This window comes from Arvicanthis niloticus, unplaced genomic scaffold (genome assembly GCF_011762505.2).
Source record: "Arvicanthis niloticus isolate mArvNil1 unplaced genomic scaffold, mArvNil1.pat.X pat_scaffold_258_arrow_ctg1, whole genome shotgun sequence".
NCBI classification, from domain to species: domain Eukaryota; kingdom Metazoa; phylum Chordata; class Mammalia; order Rodentia; family Muridae; genus Arvicanthis; species Arvicanthis niloticus.
This window is the reverse complement of record NW_023045923.1, coordinates 23,626-41,715: the sequence shown is the minus strand read 5'-3', so window position 1 is coordinate 41,715 and position 18,090 is coordinate 23,626. Positions and strand designations below refer to the sequence as shown.

General features: G+C 44.4%; 1 protein-coding gene across 1 annotated transcript in view; it reads right to left on the bottom strand.

The window, feature by feature from the left end:
• Positions 1-17,832, bottom strand: part of LOC117701822 (cytoplasmic aconitate hydratase-like) — a 56,885-nt gene extending 39,053 nt beyond the window's left edge. The window contains exon 1 of the mRNA XM_034493246.2: positions 17,691-17,832. The gene's annotated coding sequence lies outside the window, so the exon portion shown is untranslated. The remainder of the gene's footprint in view (positions 1-17,690) is intronic.
• Positions 17,833-18,090: the final 258 nt, after the last annotated feature.

Genomic DNA, 18,090 nt, shown 5'->3' with positions numbered 1-18,090 from the left:
TACACACACACACACACACACACACACACACACACGGAACATACAGTATATGAAGTGTAAACAAATGAATTTCATATTGAGACTTCATTTCATCCCTGAGAGATATAATTGTGCACATGCAAATATTTCAAAAATAAAAAATAATCTGAAAGAATACTTGACACAGGTCTGACTATGTAGCCCTGGCTGGCCTGTCACTCACCATGTAGCCAATGGTAACTCTGCACTTATGCCAGCAACTCTCTTATGTCCCTGTATGTAGGATTACACCAAGTGCCACTCTGCCCAGGTATAATGTAAAAACTGAAACACTTCTGGTCTAAAGCATTTTATGAATGAGTACTCAGCCTGGACTAGGTAGTCTTGGGGAGAAGCAGTGCCACCAGTACTCCCAGACACCCTGTTTTTTTTTTTGTTTGTTTGTTTGTTTTGTTTTTTTTTTTTTAATTTTATGTATGAGTACACTGTCACTGTCTTCAGACACACCAGAAGAGGGCATCTGATCCCATTACAGATGGTTGTGAGCCACCATGTGGTTGCTGGGAATTGAACTCAGGACCTCTGGAAGAGCAGACAGGGCTCTTAAATGCTGAGCCATCTCTTCAGCCGCCAGATACCCTATCATATATTGGATTTCTGTTGTTGTGACAAAACATTGACCAAAAACAATTTTTGCCGGGGGAGAAGTGTATTTCATCTTACAACTCTGGAGTCAGGATCCATCATTGATGGAGGTCAGGGAAGGAATCCGAAGGAAAGGCTGATGCAGAGCACAAACGAACACTGCTTACTGGCTTGCTCCCCATGGACTGCTCAGCTGGCTCTTTTATACAGCCCAGGACCCCGGCCCACAGATGGCATCACCTACAGCAGACTGACCCCCCCCCCCATCAAGTATTAATCAGGAAAATGCCCAGAGATGTGCCTACAGGCCAGTCTGATAGAGGCATTTTCTTATTGTGTGTCCCTCTTCCCAGATGTGGTGGTCTGAATGAGAATGTCCTCCAGAGGCTTAGATGCTTGAATACTTGCTCCACAGTTGGTGGCACTGTTTTAGGAAGTTGGCCTTGCTGGAGTAAGTGTGTCACGGACTGGGGTGGGGGTGGGGGGTGGGGGAGCTTTGAGATTTAAAAGTCACAGGCCATTCTCAGCCCTTCCCCAACCCCAACTCGCTTCTTGCTTGTGGCTCAAGATGTAAGCTTCCAGATCCAGCTGCCACATCTGTGCTGTCACCATGGACTCTTATCCCTCTGGAGCCTGAAGCCCAAGTAAACTCTTTTTCAGTAAGTTGCCCTGGTCATGGTGCTTTATCACAGCAAGAGAAAAGTAACTAAAGTAACATACTAGATAACTCTAGTGTATGTCAAGCTGACAAAAAGCTAACCAGCACACACCAAGGTACCTGCACATAAAGAGGAAACTGCACTGGACAGTGACTTACGGTTTTATTGTTTGTTTGTTGCTTGTTTTTGACAGGGTCTCAATGTGTACCTCTTGATGCCTGGAACTTGGTATGCGATAAGACTAGCTTTGAACCCATGGACATACTTGCCTCCAAAGAGCTGGAGTTAAAGGAGACATGCACCACCATGTATTATGGTTTTCTGTTTTTAAAGTGAGGGTGCACAAGGAAAAGCATCACACAAATGCAAGAGACTTGTTAGTGTGCCTTAGTAAGTGGGGAACCAACCAAGTCTATATAAACCATCAATACTCTTCAATAAGAAACATCAAAACTTGTCTCCTTAAGTAGTTTGTAAATCTTTGGGCTCATGAAATTGAGATTCATTAATCTGAAGAAGGCATCTATTTACAAACGCCACATTGCTACATCTTTTGGATTTGCCACCCACGCTTTAGGCCCCAGGCTCAAATTTTTCACCCATATAATAACAACTGCAACTCTAAACCTGTTGTTTTTCCTGCCTAGGAAAAAAAAAAAAGATTGACTGGAGAGCATCTGCAGTCAGAGGAAGTGTGGGAAATGCTCAAAGGACTGAGCAAACCTGCCACTCACTTCTTCAGATACTCTGAATTGTTTCTATCTCCATATCATGTCCCAAAGGTGCTAGGCCCTCAGCCAACCAAAAATGTGCAAGTGAATCAATTGCTCCGTATCTACTGCTATTCAGTGCGGGCCAATCAGCTGATTTCCTTAGCACTGCTCTTAGATGCCCTGGGTGTAACACCAGTCCTCATTTGACTCCAGCTACTCCCACTAGCCTGCAGAGCCAGCTCCTATCTTAGGATGGATGCAGTGCCCAATAAGGCTCCTGCAGAAACTGGCTTGTATGAAGACTTCTTACTGCCTCCCTCTTCCTTAGGAAGTTGGTAACTCTAACAGTATTGTGGCCACAAAGCAACCTCTACTTGTAGATGTTAGAGGACAAAGGAAGCACTTCCTACTCACTGAGCAGAAGTAGGCACCAAGCTGAGAACCCGAGCTTCTCAAATAGTCTGTATGGGATCATGTAACTGTACATGGGGTTGGGTAGGAACAATTTAATGCAACTACTAAAAATCAACTCAAAATCAAATGGGTAATGATCCTGAGATGGTTCTGGGAATGTTCACCCATAATGCTCCAAGCGACGTCTCTGCATCCTTGCCTCTGAATACACATGTGCACACAGTACTGCATGTCACCACAGCATACAACCCCAACCAATGTGCCCAGCACCTCAGCTCAGATTCAAGACTACTGTATATTATGGTCTGCAGTCAAAGTTTTCTGTTCTTATAGAGTGATTTAATTATGGAAAACAAAAGCTTTTAACGTTTCTTACTATCATTCTTGTAAATGCCAAATTAGTGTATCTTTGAGTTGTGCTGTATTAAAATGTTTGTTTTTTTTTTAAAAGTGCAATTTGATTGCACTTTTCATTAAAAAAAAATCATTAAGTAGATCTTGGACTAGGATTTTAATAGAGTTTCTATCAGTTTCTGAAATGTCCCGAAGTGTGCATTTGCTATTTTGTACTGTATATTCATCTGAGGCAGCATTCTCGGCATTGATGGTTATAAAATCTGGTTACCAATCAGCTCCAACCCTACAGTATCAAATATTCAGCCAGGATTTAATTCTTCATATAAAACAAGCACATTCATCCCATTAGTGAGTAAACTTGCTTTTTCCTTAAGAGATACTAAAATCGTATGTGTGAATATATACTGTAATTAACACATATCACACACTTATACACATACATTTCCTTATATTTATTTCAGTAAATACTTGGAGTCTATGCCTTTTCTATACCTATACCCAAGGTCATGCAAAAATCCCTCAAGCAAAAGGGGATGAGGAGGGAGAGGTGAGTAAGGCAGCCCTTGTGCTGTCTTCTGCAGTCCCGGTGAGAACTCTACCAATGCAGTGCACATCGGCAGTCCTACTTCAAGTTTGTAGAACAGCAGCTCCGAGGGATACTACACTGTATCTATCCTAGGAAGAGACAGAGTGAGGTTTGAACCCTGGTTGTTCCCATTGCTCCACTCCTGCTGTGGACGTAGTGCTGGCCCAACCAGGCTACCCACTTGCCCCTAGCTGAAGATAGCTACCAGAAATCTCCAAGGACCAGCTCAGCATCGCATGGCAGAATAATTCTTTCCTCTAGCACCTCTCCTGAGTCATGCCTTATCACATTCCCTACACATCTTTACTGAGCCACAGGTCAAAAACAATAGTAGCTGTGCTACAGCAACTAAAAACTGGTTTTGCCTGGAAGTTGGAAAATAATTCCTCTTCATAAATCTGGAGGATTCAAGACTCTAAGGGCACTCCAAGGCTCCACCCACATTATCACTCTTGGTGCAAACCTCCATACAGGAGGTCCCAGTGATTTGGTAATTCCACCAGAAATCCCCAAATGACCACATTTCAATGAGGAAGTGAGGGGAAAGACCTTTGGCTTGGGAATAGGTCCAGATCTAGCACAGACCCTAGGCATGGTCAATGCCTTCTAGGTCAGCTCCTTCCCCTGGTCAAACTCTAACCCATTACTAACCCTCAAGTACTGCCATAGTCCCCAAAACTCCAAAACTACCCCAAGGGCTGCAGCTTTGTCCAGGAAGCCCACCAATTGACTAGGGGCCCCTACCTACTTTTAAGTAAACACAGGCTCCAGCTTTCCTCTCTGTCTGTGCTTTCTCCCCTATGGTTTTGCTCTGGCCTCTTTCCGCTGTTTTACCTATCTCATCTGCATATAAGAACACGGTAAGACAGGAATGGGCCCAGAGAGTGAACTGGATTTGGGGACGAGGCCAGCACATTATTCTGGTTTCTTCTGTGGGTAAGTGGGAAGAGTCAGCATGCATGGCAGTATGTTTTAGGCGTCTGCCTTTTCTGTTTCACAGAATGCAATGATATTGGAGGCAGGAGGAAAAGCAAACAAGTAAAAAGGACAAGAAAAAATAAGAAAGACTGGGCAACTCCTAAAGAGCGAAGCTAAAGCGGTCATTCAGAGCCTGCCCTCCTTGGAGGCTTAGCTGAACACCTGGGGCTCTGGAACACTCACCTCTGGCCACTCAGTCAGTGAAAGCATAAGAGTTCTTCCACAGGAGGATTTTAATAAAGGGATGACTTCATCCTTCTGTGGGAAACCCTTCTGTACCTACCTCCTGGGAGGAAAGTTAATTAATTATTTGGTAAGATAGTGGCTCAAAGGTAACCTGCTCTGAAGTGATAGCTACATGCACTGCACGTCAGGAGTCTCACACTGCACTGCACAGGAGAGAGCAGGGTACAAAATCACAAAATAAAGAAACAAATGCCTAAGTATCAGGCACAAATATCCTAACCTGAGGTAGTCACATAAAGGCGAAGCCATGCAGATAAGGAGTTCTGAGTTCTCCATGGTCTTGCTGGTAACTGCCCTGTGGCCTCCATGTGGGATGCCTGTGGGATCTGGAGCCTTCACTCGTGTGTATCCAGCACCACGTTAACATGCATCACACCTAGGCTCACCCTGACCTGGGCTGTTTGCCACTGAATATCACCAAACAATGCTGCACCTTTGTACACAAGAGTTTAGAGGCCCCTAATCCACGTAATAAGCCATCGGCTGACAGTTCCTAGAAGCAGGACAGCTAGGTGAAAGGATTTTGCATCTCTGCTTTCCCCCAAGCACCCTGGAAAGGTTCTATTAATGTTCTTTCTTGACAGCGGTGAACAGACCGCAAGATAATTTGTTCTTACATTTTGCCAAGTTTGGAGATAAAAAGCAATCTTTATATTTCCTTAACAGCTAATAAAGTTAAATATTTCTGATTTGTCTGTTAGATATGTGAACTACTTCATTTGTAAACTGCTTGTCTGCCAGTAAGGTTAAACTGGGTGACAGACAAACTGAGATGGCCTTTGGTGACCAAATGTTCTCATCTCCAAGGAATGTAAGTGAGATATTAATATTGATAAGAGTCAGTGCTGTAAGCCCAGAGGGAATGGGACAGCCCCTGCTCCGTGCCTGAATTTGAGACTCAGACTCTAGATTCCCCCTTACATAAACAAAGCTCTAAAGAGTGTTGCAAAACTAGCTCTGTGCTTGCACAATTGAGAGCCTCACTGCCTACAACACCAGGAAAAGAGGCTCACTGGTTTAACTGGGAGCACAGCTCCCATCTAGGCCAAGGTGCTTTGCTATGTGTGGCCCCAGACTAAGTTCCATATCCAAGCTGCAATCTTACAAGAGGGTTGCAACAGAAAGACTGAGTGCTGCTTATGAATGGATGCCAAACCATCACCCTTGCTTGAAAGGCATGTTGAGCCATATTCTAAGTAGCACCAGGACCAAAGGGTGCATGCTGGTTTTGTCCACCAGACATATTTGTTTGGAGCAATGATCAGGGTAAACAAAACAAAACAAACAAACAAACAGGCTGCATCTTCTTGATTGGACTTCAGCCTACAGTTTTACTAGGCTTATGTCACACCTCATGTCAGAACTGAATCCTGTCAAGCTGCCTTATGTTAGAGTCCCTACGGACAACACTACCCTTGCACCCTCAGAAGAGGAAGCAGAGGATCCTGCACAACGGAGCCCCATTGGTAGTGGGCTGAGTGCACAGTTTGGGGCTTTTGGTTTTTGTCTGGGGGCAGCTTCTTGGGAACTGTATGTTCTGTACAAGCCTGACAGGGCAGGGATCACCACAGCACACTCCCAGGACAGCTCACTTGGGACACGCAGAGATAACAAGCACAGATTACAGATTAATAGTCTAGGTGGCGACAGGGAGAGGTTTCCTTTGCATTCCTTGCTGTGTGGTCTCCTTTCTTCATGGTCCGTTCTGAACATATACCGCCTGAATGTTCACAGCTCTCAACTCCAAAGTCAGTCGTCACGTTTAGGGTTTACTTCAGTTCACTGGAAAGACAGCTATGCCATGCTCCATTTCTTCTATTTAAAGAGAAATTAATTGGTCCTATTCCCACTGACTGGTGTGTAAACACTATGCTACTTATAAACAAGCTTTTTGTATAAAAAAAAGCAAGGATGTCTATGTAAGCATAAACTCCGAGGTTAGATGTCTCCAAGAAGGCAGAATTACCACAGCTTGTCCCCAGTGCTAGGAAGGCCTTGGTGTCCGTGTGCTGTGGGTGCATGTGAGAAATGGATTTTCTCAGAAACAGGGTAACTCTGATCCTTCCAGTTACTTATAAAAGTGATTTTGAGTGAATGAAAACCTCTTAACTTATAACTAAAAGCTAGGGTCTTGTGTGTGGCATTTGTAACTAAATGACTTACTGGAGAAGCCAGTACAATTATTTTGGGAGAGACTAGAAGTCCATGGTGGCACAGCCAAGGCCTTGGCTGAAGCAGTGGCTCTGTGTCAGTCAGCTCTGGGACAGGACAGCTGGCCCAGTGGTTAGGTAGTAGTGCTGCCTGTTCTTCCAGAGGACCTGACTTTGATTCCCAGAAACCATGTCTCGAAACCACATCTAACTCCAGCTCAGATGATCTGATGCCTGCTTCTGGCCTCTGCAGGCATTACATCCACATTTGCATGTGCGCGCACACACACACACATACACCTTTAAAAAAAATTAAAGGTGGTGTATACCCAGACCTTGGGAGGCAGAAGAAGGTGGATCTATGAGTTCAAGACTAGTCTAATCCACATAGTGAGTTCCCGGACAGCCAGAGCTACATAGTGAGGCCCTGTCACAAAAGAACCAAACCAAACAAAAAGAAAAACAAAACAAAAACAAAAACAAAAACAAAAAAGAAAGAAAAACCAAAACAAAAAAACCAAAACAAACAAAACAAACTGAAACAATGAAGCAGTCACCAGCTCTGGCAGCACCTCTTTCTGGAGCACCGAGTACATGGGGGCTAAGCTAAGCGTCCGTCGGAGAGCCTGCGCCAGGCTGTCTCTTCTTGGTACGTTTGGATGTTATTTATTGGTCTATTTCCTTTGTCTTCTGTCCTATCCTAGGTAACTGACCAGAGTAGGCCATATAGTTCTAGAGTTTGAAATGGAGGCTAAGGAATTGGTTTTCATGCAGGCATCCAACATTTCTGTGTTCCGCTTTCACAATGCACAAAATAAGGTAGATTGCAGATCTAAGGTAAGGCTGGACGATGGTCTAGAAAGTCCTCAAAAACAGTTTCTGACTCGTGCATTCAATAGATACTTATATTAATTGATGCAGAAACTGTGGTAGGTTCCAGGAGTACACCAGCAAAGAGACAGAGACAAACTCCTGCCATTATAGGCCAGTACACACACACTAAACAAATAAGTAAGTGTACACGTAGAATGTAGGGTGGGGACCCTGCTCTTTGTAAAGTAGGGCAAGGGTAATAGGCAGCTCAGGGGCAATGGGAAGGAGGGTCAGGTGACCAAAGATCCCTTAGTGAAGCCACCAAGCAGAGAATTGAAGGCACAGCTCCTACGTGTAATTCTCAGTCAAGGTATGAGCAATCTGCAAGAGGGCGAGATCCCATGCAAAGGCCCTGTGGTGGAGGCCTACTGGTGAGGCGAGGACCAGAGGGAAAACACCAAGCTGGGAACATAACAGGCTACTTGGGGCTTTTTAGCCACTGGAGGGGCTTTATAAAGACCGTTATACATTCCTGGCTGACCATCTGGTTTAAATTAGAGGCTTTTGACAAAAAAAGTTTGTTAAAACTTAATGAGACATGAACTCAGTAGATAAATGTTAGATTATAATTTAAGATGTGGTTCCTTCCTGAGTCTAACCTTTGTTTCCTTTTAGTTTACTGGAGATTCTGGGTATACATCACAGAAATGATCATGTAGTACTTAGCAGATCTCTATAGGCTCTGTAAATGTGGTCATGATCTGGGGGACAGGGGAGGGTCACCGAAATGCTTGACAAGTTCTCTCCTTTTTGGGATTTCCCAATCCTGAAGGGGGCAGTGTCTGTACCTGTATCTCAAAGACAAAGAATGAACCCAATTAACTCATTTTAAGTTAGCTGAAGGAAATCAAGACAACAGAAGACTCGGTTTTTATTTTTTGTATCACTGGGCAGTTAATTCAAACAGTTTCTCAAAATGTTGCTGAATTTCAGCATTTATAGATTCCGTAGACATCTAGAAAAAAATAGGCACGGGGCACAGAACACTAGTCCAGAAAGCAGACCTGCTGAGGTAGAAGTGGGGCTCTAGGCCAGCCTGCCTCACTCTCTGCTTGGGAAGGTAACCCTAAATTCATTTGGGTATGTGTATCTTCACTTTGAGGTTTCTTATGGTCATTAGTGGGTTTAGTAAGTTTTGCCTGCAGAGACACCCCCCCCCCCAACAATGTTCTCTGCACCTACGATGTGAGTGTGCATGAATGTGTATATATGTGAGGGTATGTGTGTGAATGAGTGTATATGAATGTGTGTGTGTGTGAATGGGTGTGTGGCTGTAGATGTGTGAGAATGAGTGGATGTGTATTTTCTCAGATGACGTAATGAGGTAAGAGCCATACCCAATCTGTGTGAGTGCACGGCTTGGGCTGAGCTCAGAGCATTTCTGTCTCTGTCTATCTATCTCTAGGTCGAGGCCTGGCAGCTTCTAGCCTCCATACAATCTAATCTTCCAAGTTGACTGATTCAATCCAGTTTCTCTTGGCTCTCACTCAATTTCTCTGCTTGGCCTCATACTAACTTTGGCAATACATTCTAATACATCTAATCTGTCTGGCTCCTTCTTACTCTCTCTGTTTTGACCTGTGTCTAACCTGTTCTCTCTGTCACCTGTCTTTGAAAGATGGTCTGGTTAAAACTGCCACATCTTCTCTCTGTGCTTCCCCTACCGGTGCTGTTCCTGTAAGAGTTGGGAATATCGTATCTCTGACTCATTCTGTCAAATCTTTCTCTGATTCATCAGTTTGTCTGCCACTCAATTAGACATCACTTTCAAACATGGGTGCTTCCTTCTACAAACTAATTATACCTTTATTGTTAGGGATTAAAGGTGTGTATTAAGTGTGTGTCTGCAGTCCAGGCAGATCATACTATAATCCCAAGTGTGTCTGCAATCCAGCCAGATTACACAGACCTAGAAAGTCTATGGATGTGATCCTTTGCTAGAGCAGTCATGTTGCTGGATTAAAATTCCTGTATTTGTGTGTGTGTGTGTGTGTGTGTGTGTGTGTGAGAGAGAGAGAGAGAGAGAGAGAGAGAGAGAGAGAGAGAGAGAGAGAGAGAGTGTGTGTGTTGTTCTGAGGCTGGGTCTTCAGGCATAGCCTAGTCTGGCCTTTTACTCTCAATCCTCTTGCCTTAGTTTCCCAAATGCTAGAATTTGAGGCATGTGTGCCATCATTCCCAGCTTGCATATAAGACTGGAGGAAGAGCAGAGGGCAGTGTTATATAGCAGGAGCAGCTGAGACTCATTTTTTTTTTTTTTAAAGAAACCTGAATGATTTCCTCAAGCCCCTGAATTTATGTGGGGATGAACTTTTGACTTAAATTTTAGGACTGAGAAAGGACGTCACCACAAAAGGCTGTATGTGTAGCCTCCAGGGACCTCCCAGGGCCACTTTTACCTTGGCATTCGCCAGGTTTTGGAGGTCCAAGGTGGTCTAGTCATGGTCTCAGAACTGTTAAGACTCAGAGAAAATGACCATGCTAATCAAGTTCCTAGAAGCTCACGTATACAAATCGGTCTCAATGATTTCCCACAAGAACAGCAAAAGCCTGCAGGACCTGAGGCTCCTCTCTCTGCCCAGCATATTCCTGCCCCACAGCAGGGCATTATCACAGCCAGGCAGTCGGATACTCTGAAGCCATAGGCAGACGTGCTGAGATAGGGACTGCAATGCACAATGCAGTCCCTCCAACTCTTAGGCAATAACACTCTAGTTCCAGTTCAGTGAATGGCATGGCTTACGCACGTGATTCCAACTTCACTAGGTCAGAGATGTGTCAAGTAATAGAGTGACATTAAGTCTTAGTATCTGTGCCTCTTTGGACTGTCCAAGGAAGGAATATCAAACCTGCAGCTTGTGGGCCACATGTGTCTTAGGATAACGTGACTTAATATGTTTGGAGATAACACCACTATACTACAATGTCTCCTGACATGAGAGAGGGAACTGATGGGATCCACTCATGCATTTGCTGAGGCCCAGAGGTGGGTGGGGTCGGGAGCAAAACTGGGAAGCACAGTAACTGCATTATACACAAAAAGCAGCTACTGCTCATGGATATGTGGGTTGTCAATGCAGTGCCAGGCACCTCAAAGCGCTATAAAATCTTTAAGCAACTCATCCACAAGGTGCCACTACCTTATTTTATAGGTGACAAGACAGAAGGGTTAGGTCACCAGCTGAGGCCTCTGGGTAGTAACCTAGCTAGGAGTTAATCTCAGGCCTCCCTTGCCACAGACAACTTTTGCACCCACATTTCACATACGAATACCCGAACTAAATAGTGTTTGAAAAAAATATGCTCACAAATATTCTTCAAATCTAAGGCATCTATGTGAGGACCCAACAGCCTCAAGCGCCCTAAAATGTCCTTAATTTTGGGCAACTTTGAAAGGATGGGCTGGTGTGAATAGTAAAGGCAACAGCAGCATGAAGGCTACTGATTCCTTATCTTTGCTAATGTAGGAAACAACATCCTGAGTCCCGAGGCTGGAGAATGGAACCCAGAGCTTCCTTACATCTCCCTGGTACAGCTCTCACGCATGGCAGATTCTTGGCAGTTCTTGACCAAGTCTATTGGCTGCTCTTCTTCTCAACCAAAGATTCAAAGTAGTGAATTATGTAGGAGGCCAACTTAGAATGGTGCATCTTCATGAACCATGCAACCTGTAGCCTGTTCTGTAATTCTATCACAGAGTGCCTGGGGAAACTCTTAACAGCAAAGTCTAAGAAACTGCTGGCTCAGGGAGCTGGGTGTCATAACGTAGTTAATAAAGAATCCAGTGGTAAGAACCAGTGCTGAGTTGCTCTGACACACAGTGCTTAGCAATGTGGTTTCATGTCCTTGCAAGTTTGTAACATTTAATTCCCAATTCTTTGGTTTCTAATCTGCACTTTAGTTTGACTGCCTGTTAGGGCAGTAGACAAGAATTTCTTCTATCTTCTTAAAGAAGCTTAAAGAAACATCACTTTGTTTCTTTGCAGATTTAAAGTCACAGTACCTGTCTTTACATCTCTGCCCACATTACAAGGAGTACTGGGATAACTGAATGAGTTAACACATTAAGCAATGTACCTTCTGAGAGCTCTACGACATGAGTTACAGTAACTGATGAGATTGTTACCAAATTACTGCATGAAGTCTGGCAGGCTAGAAAAGAAGCCCATTCTCTTCCTAAAGATTTAAATCTACACTTTAAAACACATTTATTAAAAAGAACCAAGAAACACTCTCATTCAAAAAAAGGGACCCAATAAGATATGGATTTTTAAGTATTTTTCCTGGAATGGGAAGAGGCATTGTAAGATTAGACAGATCTAAAGGCTCCAGATACAGATGTTATTTAAAAAAACAAAAACAAAAAACAAAAAACAAAAACAAAACAAAACAAAAACAAAACCAAGCAAAGCAAATAACTGGTCCAACACAACTTTTTAAGACTTTCAAAAATCTATGCAAATGAGAGAAAATTCACTCAGCTGTAGGTAATGTCTGAAAATGTATCTTTCACACTCGTTTTATTCCTTCATTGATTCTTTTTAGTATATTTTTAGTTAATGCATGAGTGGTTTTGCCTGCATGTATGCATGTGCAACGTCTGGGTGCCTGGTACAGGTGGAGAGGCCACAAGGTGGCATTGGATTCCCTGAAACTGGAGTTACAGATGGTTGTGAGCTATCATGTGGGTGCTGAGACCAGAACCCAGGTCCTTTGGAAGATCAGCTAGTGCTCTTAAACTGATGAGCCATCTATCCAGTCCCCCTCCAGTGAGTCTTATTAGCTTGGCATTTCTTGAGGATCTTCTTTGTAGTAATTACTAGGTGCCACAGGAGAAAAGAAGATAAAAAGACACACCTTTAAGACAAAGATTACAACCTAACAAAAATACTGACATAAGCACACATTTAATTACAGTACAATAAGGCCCAGAAGGAAGATAAAACTAGTTACAACTGGGGTCAGAGGAAGGCTTTAGGAAGAGGGAAGAGAAAAGGCTGGAAGGGGTTCAAGGCTCACAGAGGCTCCACCTGGCTCACACGAGGCAACTGAAAGACAGACAAACAAGAAAAGCGCCACAAAGAAAGGTGTTTGTTCTTGTTGTTAATTTAAGTAGCTAAACATGAAGATGACAACTCCTGGCATGGGGAGAAGGTGAGGAGGGAGGAAGAAGGATACAGATGAAATGAGACTGGTCAATAGGGACTGGTCACTAGGGAATGTTCAGACTGTAGAAGCCAGATCACTCTCTTCTCCATGTACCTGTGTGCCCCAGATTTCTTATTAAAATAGTTCAAAATGAGACATCAAGTGAGCAAGCAAGAGAGAGACAGAAAGCCAGAGATAGACAGGGGAGGGAGGTGGGGTGGGGAAGCACCCAAAGGGGGAGGGAGGCACCCAAAGGGTCCAGGAAGATGGTCAGCTGATGGCACTACGCCTATAAGGAACCTTCTAAGCTCCCAATCAAGTGGACAAAGGGTCACAGCTGACTCCAGGGGGAAGTCAGCACAGCACAGCATGACTGCAGTGGTCAGTGCACCTGTTTTCAGTTCCCCATGCCTTGTTCCCCTCCCCTCCCCTCCCCTCCCCTCCCCTCCCCTCCCCTCCCCTCCCCTCCCCTCCCCTCCCCTCCCCTCCCCTCCCCTCCTCTCTTCTCTTCTCTTCATTGGGAAAAAGACCTGAAAGGCTCTGCTGCCAGGCAGCCTGTTGGTAACTCCTGTAAGAATGGAGCAACTGTTTCCTCCATGAATTACTTGTAAAACAACTGCAACTGCAGAGATTAGCTTTTATCACAAGCAAATTTAGAATATACTTTTGCTGCAAAGCTCTAAGAAGCAAGGTTGAGGAAAATCCAAAACTCACATTAACCCCGTCACAAGAAATCCACTCATTAATGTGATAAACCCAGTTTCTTTATCCAAATGAACACACACACACATACACACACACACACACACACACACACACACAAAACCATGAGCACACACTCTTTCCTCAAAAACAGAAATCACAGGAAAATACTCAGTTTAGACTTTTTATCTTAAAAACTACCTACCAGATCTTTGTATCACCCGTGCAATGGTTTGTACAAGGGCCCATCAACAAACATTTTGCTTTTAGCACTTTTAACCACTGGTAAGAATTTAAGTCAAGCAGTAGGAATATATACTAAAATGTTTTGACTTGAGAGGGTTTGCTCTGAATATTGTGAGTTAATAATATACTAGTATTACATATACTCGTTCCGAAATGTGACATGACAATGTCACTTGCCGTGGTGGTTTGAACAAGAATGCCCCCATGGTCTCATACACTTGGATGCCTGGTCATTAGGGAGTCACACTACTTGAGAAGGGTTGGGAGGCATTGCCTTGTTGGAGGAGGTGCGTCCCTGAGGTGGGCTTTGAGCATCTCCTCTTCTTGCTGCCTGAGGATCTGGATGTAGATCAAGCACGTCTGCCTTCATGCCACCGAGTCCCTGGTTATGACAAGGGACTAAACCTCCGAAACTAAGCCAGCCCCAATTAAATGCTTTCTTTTCTAAGAGTTGCCACGGTCATGATGTCTCTTCACAGCAATGGAACACTGAGACACTTACCTTATTTAGGGGGTGTGATGTAGGAGCATTCTTACAAAAAATCACCCCATCTCCCTTTAAAGGCATAGGCTGTTCGGATTTACTTTTTTGCTTTAAGTTGCAAAACAACACATGAATCTGACAGGACAGATGACGTTCTTAGATTACAGACACTAGGACGGAGAAGGCTCCTGACTTGGTTTCACCCTTCTCTCCTTCTCAAAAACAGCAACTGTTAATAGTTTAGTGTTGATTTTCCATTTCTAAGGCTACTTTAAATTCCTGGGTGTGAGATCACACAGGAATACAAATTACATTTGTAAACAGGTAATAAATATGCACATACCTACAGTATGTGTAAAACATGTATATATAAGAGATACAATAAATATTACACACATGTATTATACATATGTATTATACACAATGTCCCTGCTCCTGAAGTTAGGATAGCTGTTAGATGCTGCTGGTTCCGCGCCTACAATTAAAGTTTACACTGTATTAGAAGGTGGGTCCATCTATCCCAGTGTAAATGTGAGATGGCTCCAGAGAGCTGGGAATAAGGATTCCCACTCACTGTGCATGCCATGGAGTCCTTCTGTGAACAACCTACTTTGCATTCCTCTATGACTGTTTCTAAGTCCTCTGTAGCTTCAACTTCCACACACACACATCCATCTTGAAGATTCCAGGCCCGCCCAGAATTCCTGAAGAATCTCCTTTTCTACACAGAAGATATTTTTGAAACAGGGTTCCTCTTTATATTCTAGCATAAGGGTTTGTAAACTATGGCCCAGTACCTGTTCTGTAAATAAAGTTGTATTTGAACACAGATACGTTCTTTTACTTATATATTGCCATGGCTTGTTTCATACAGTAGCAGCATAAGAACTGCATCGTTGTGGTTTTTGCTGTCTGGTTTTTCACACACACACACACACACACACACACACACACACACACACAAAAGAATGTTGATCAATATTAGTATATTTTAAATACAGCCTCCCCCACCCCATCTATCAAAAATTTGGAAGACTTGAATAAAATACTCCATACCTAGTATCTTTATTCAGGCCAAGGGGTCTGGTTTTGCTCCCCTACCCCCCCCCCAAAAAAAAAAAAGAAAGAAGGAAAGAGAAAAGAAACCAATTAAATGTACCTTGGCTCCAACAACAGCAGCAGTGTGCTGGTAAATGCTTAGCAATTTGTTCCCGGGTAGAAGAAGCTCGTACATACGTGGAGTGCTGGATGATTTCCATGGTGTAAATATTCTCATTATGGCCTATTTCAAGCTACAGAAATATAACACCGCTGTACCCAGAGTTGAGAAGAAACAAGCAGAAATACTAGTATAAATCTCTCTCAGGAAACCATGGGTGCTTGGGACACCTACTAACAACAGCCTAAAGTCAGAGACACTAAGGTTCTGTGAGATCCAGTAACCTCCACAAGGCCAAGAGCAGACACAGGCTGGAAGGGATTTTCCTATCTAGCCAGACTCTAGCTACCTCATGAAGAAGTGTTTCCTCCTAAAAGACAGAAGAATGGAGGAAACAAGACGATGTCGTTTGCCAGGCACATGGGAATAAATACCATTTATTTTAATTGTCATCTTCACATGTAGGCCTCTGGTTTCCTTCGCATGTGCTTTCGATGCACACTTTACTAGCAGGTATTGCTTTCTTACGTGACCGTGTTTCACGTACACGTAGAGACAGGAAATGATCTCAACTGAACAGTAGTTACCTATGCTCTTGACTGTGAATTCCAGACAGGCCCTTCGTCTTTTAAAATCATGAATTTCCCAAGGTCCAGAAGAGTTGGGGATGAGATAAAAAGGGAGGCTCCAGCATCAAGGTGAAGTCTTACACCAGAACACAAGTGCTCAGAGTTTCGATGCCAGTCCCCTTTTCCCCCAACTGTGGGAGCAAGAGCACGTGTACAGATCATTTCTAATGCGTGACCTAATGTGTCTAAGCTGCTCAATCAGAACACCATAGCCTCTTTGGGTAGAGAATAAAGAAATTGGTTTGCTCTTAGATATATATTTTTGATAATATGTATATAACTTCTATCTCAAATTTGTATAGGTAGCATGAAACAAAGGGAAAAAAAATCTAATGCAGGATTCCATCTATCACACGCTGACAACACTGGGCAATTGCTTTCTATTGGCCGAAAAAGGGCCACAGACAGTGCTCACCAGGAATGTGGAGGTGGCAGAATTTAGAGACTAGGACAAGTATTTCAACAAATCCAAGGCTAGAAACCACAAACAGAGCTGAACATAGGGGAAAGGAGGCAAAAACATGCTACCTGATATTTTAAAGATGACCTCTCAACTACTTGGTAATCTTACAGCAACCCCTACACATTTGGCATGGTCTGTTCATACACACCTCCCGGAAACCACAGGTTTGGTTTGCTACATCGACGCAGCAACCCGATGCTTACATGGAAATGGATGTTTACATAAAAACAACCAAGGTACACGTGAACACATGCACACTGAGTTTGCAGAAGCCCAGGGTCACCACAAACTGTGGGGATCTCGCACTCAGTTCTAAAGTGAGGTCCAGAGTGCTCAGAGGTATCAGAGGTTAACTCGCTCCACCGTGCCGGGTGGAATAACCATAAACAAAGTGGTAAACCCAGTGAACTATGCCTCCTAAGCATTGGCCACTTCAGTGGTTCTGAAGTATGCTGCAGAGAAACACAGGTGCGGGTTTTTAGGGCGGTCAAAACCACCTCTAAACAATACAATGTTACATTTTCACCAATATACTTAAAAGTCTTAGGAAGCTACATGACATGGCATACTGCAACGGGCTGAGTGTCTTCTAAGCAGAGATTTGCAGAAAGGTTAAGCAATAACAGTGTTTTTGAAAAGACAAGATTTTTTAAAAATGTTATGTTAACTATTATTGGTCTATTCTGAATTATTAAGTATATTAAGTGTCTATATGCTGTATTTATATGCGGCAAAAATCAATAGGTAAAATCCATATAACAAAGGTTCCTTAGGCGCGCAGCCCGTCCTAAATCCAAAAGTTCGGTAACTTCTGCTTGGAAGCTGTCATGCGTGCTGCAGGGAGATGTGGGGTTCTAGTGCTCCGGTCTGGCCGAGTAGTACAGTCCCGTTGTCCTTGGGTTTCTTAATCAATCACCTTGGACTCTATGCCCAACCCTTCCACTGAGGAGTCTCTCAATCTCACCCCACCTGCCTTGGCCCGGTGTTGGGGACTCCAATCTGCCGGGCACAATCGCTCCTTTCTATCCTGTGGGCCAGGCCTGGTAGACGGACACCCGAGCCGTGCGGCCCTCACACCAAGGCGAGAACTCCCGGGGCGCCCAGTAGAGCCACTCCCAGTCTAAAGCGACGCAGGCTGGGGAACAGGCAGAGAGGTCACCCCAGAAGCCAGCTCCACGGCCACTCCCCAGCTCGCCCCGTGTCCCCGGGTCTACATCGTGGGAAAGGCCTGCACAGACGCCCCGGGGCCGCGTGGTACTCACCGCTCACAGTGGGGCTCCACGAGCACACAGCGGGTGCTACCAAGGACCCAGGCCGATTCCGTGCTCCTCCCACTGAGCGGTCCTCAGACGCTCCGGCAGCGAGGCGGGACCGGTGGGAGAGGAGGCCGGAACCAGCTGCTGCAGGAGAGGGGCGGGGTCTGGGCCTCACTACGCCCCCCGAGGGGCGGAGCCTGGGCACCTCCTCCCTTCTGAAGCTGCAGGCTAAGGCTGAAGCTGGCAGTCTGTTCGGGGTACGCCCTCCCTTCGGAACCTTCCGATCTTGGGAGACGGGAGGAGTCTAGGGCCTATTCCGCCCCAAGGCCCAGATCTGACTTGAGGTTGCGGCCAAGGGGCAGAGCTTGGGAACACCTCTTCTTTCCTGAGCCTGAAGGCAGGCCAT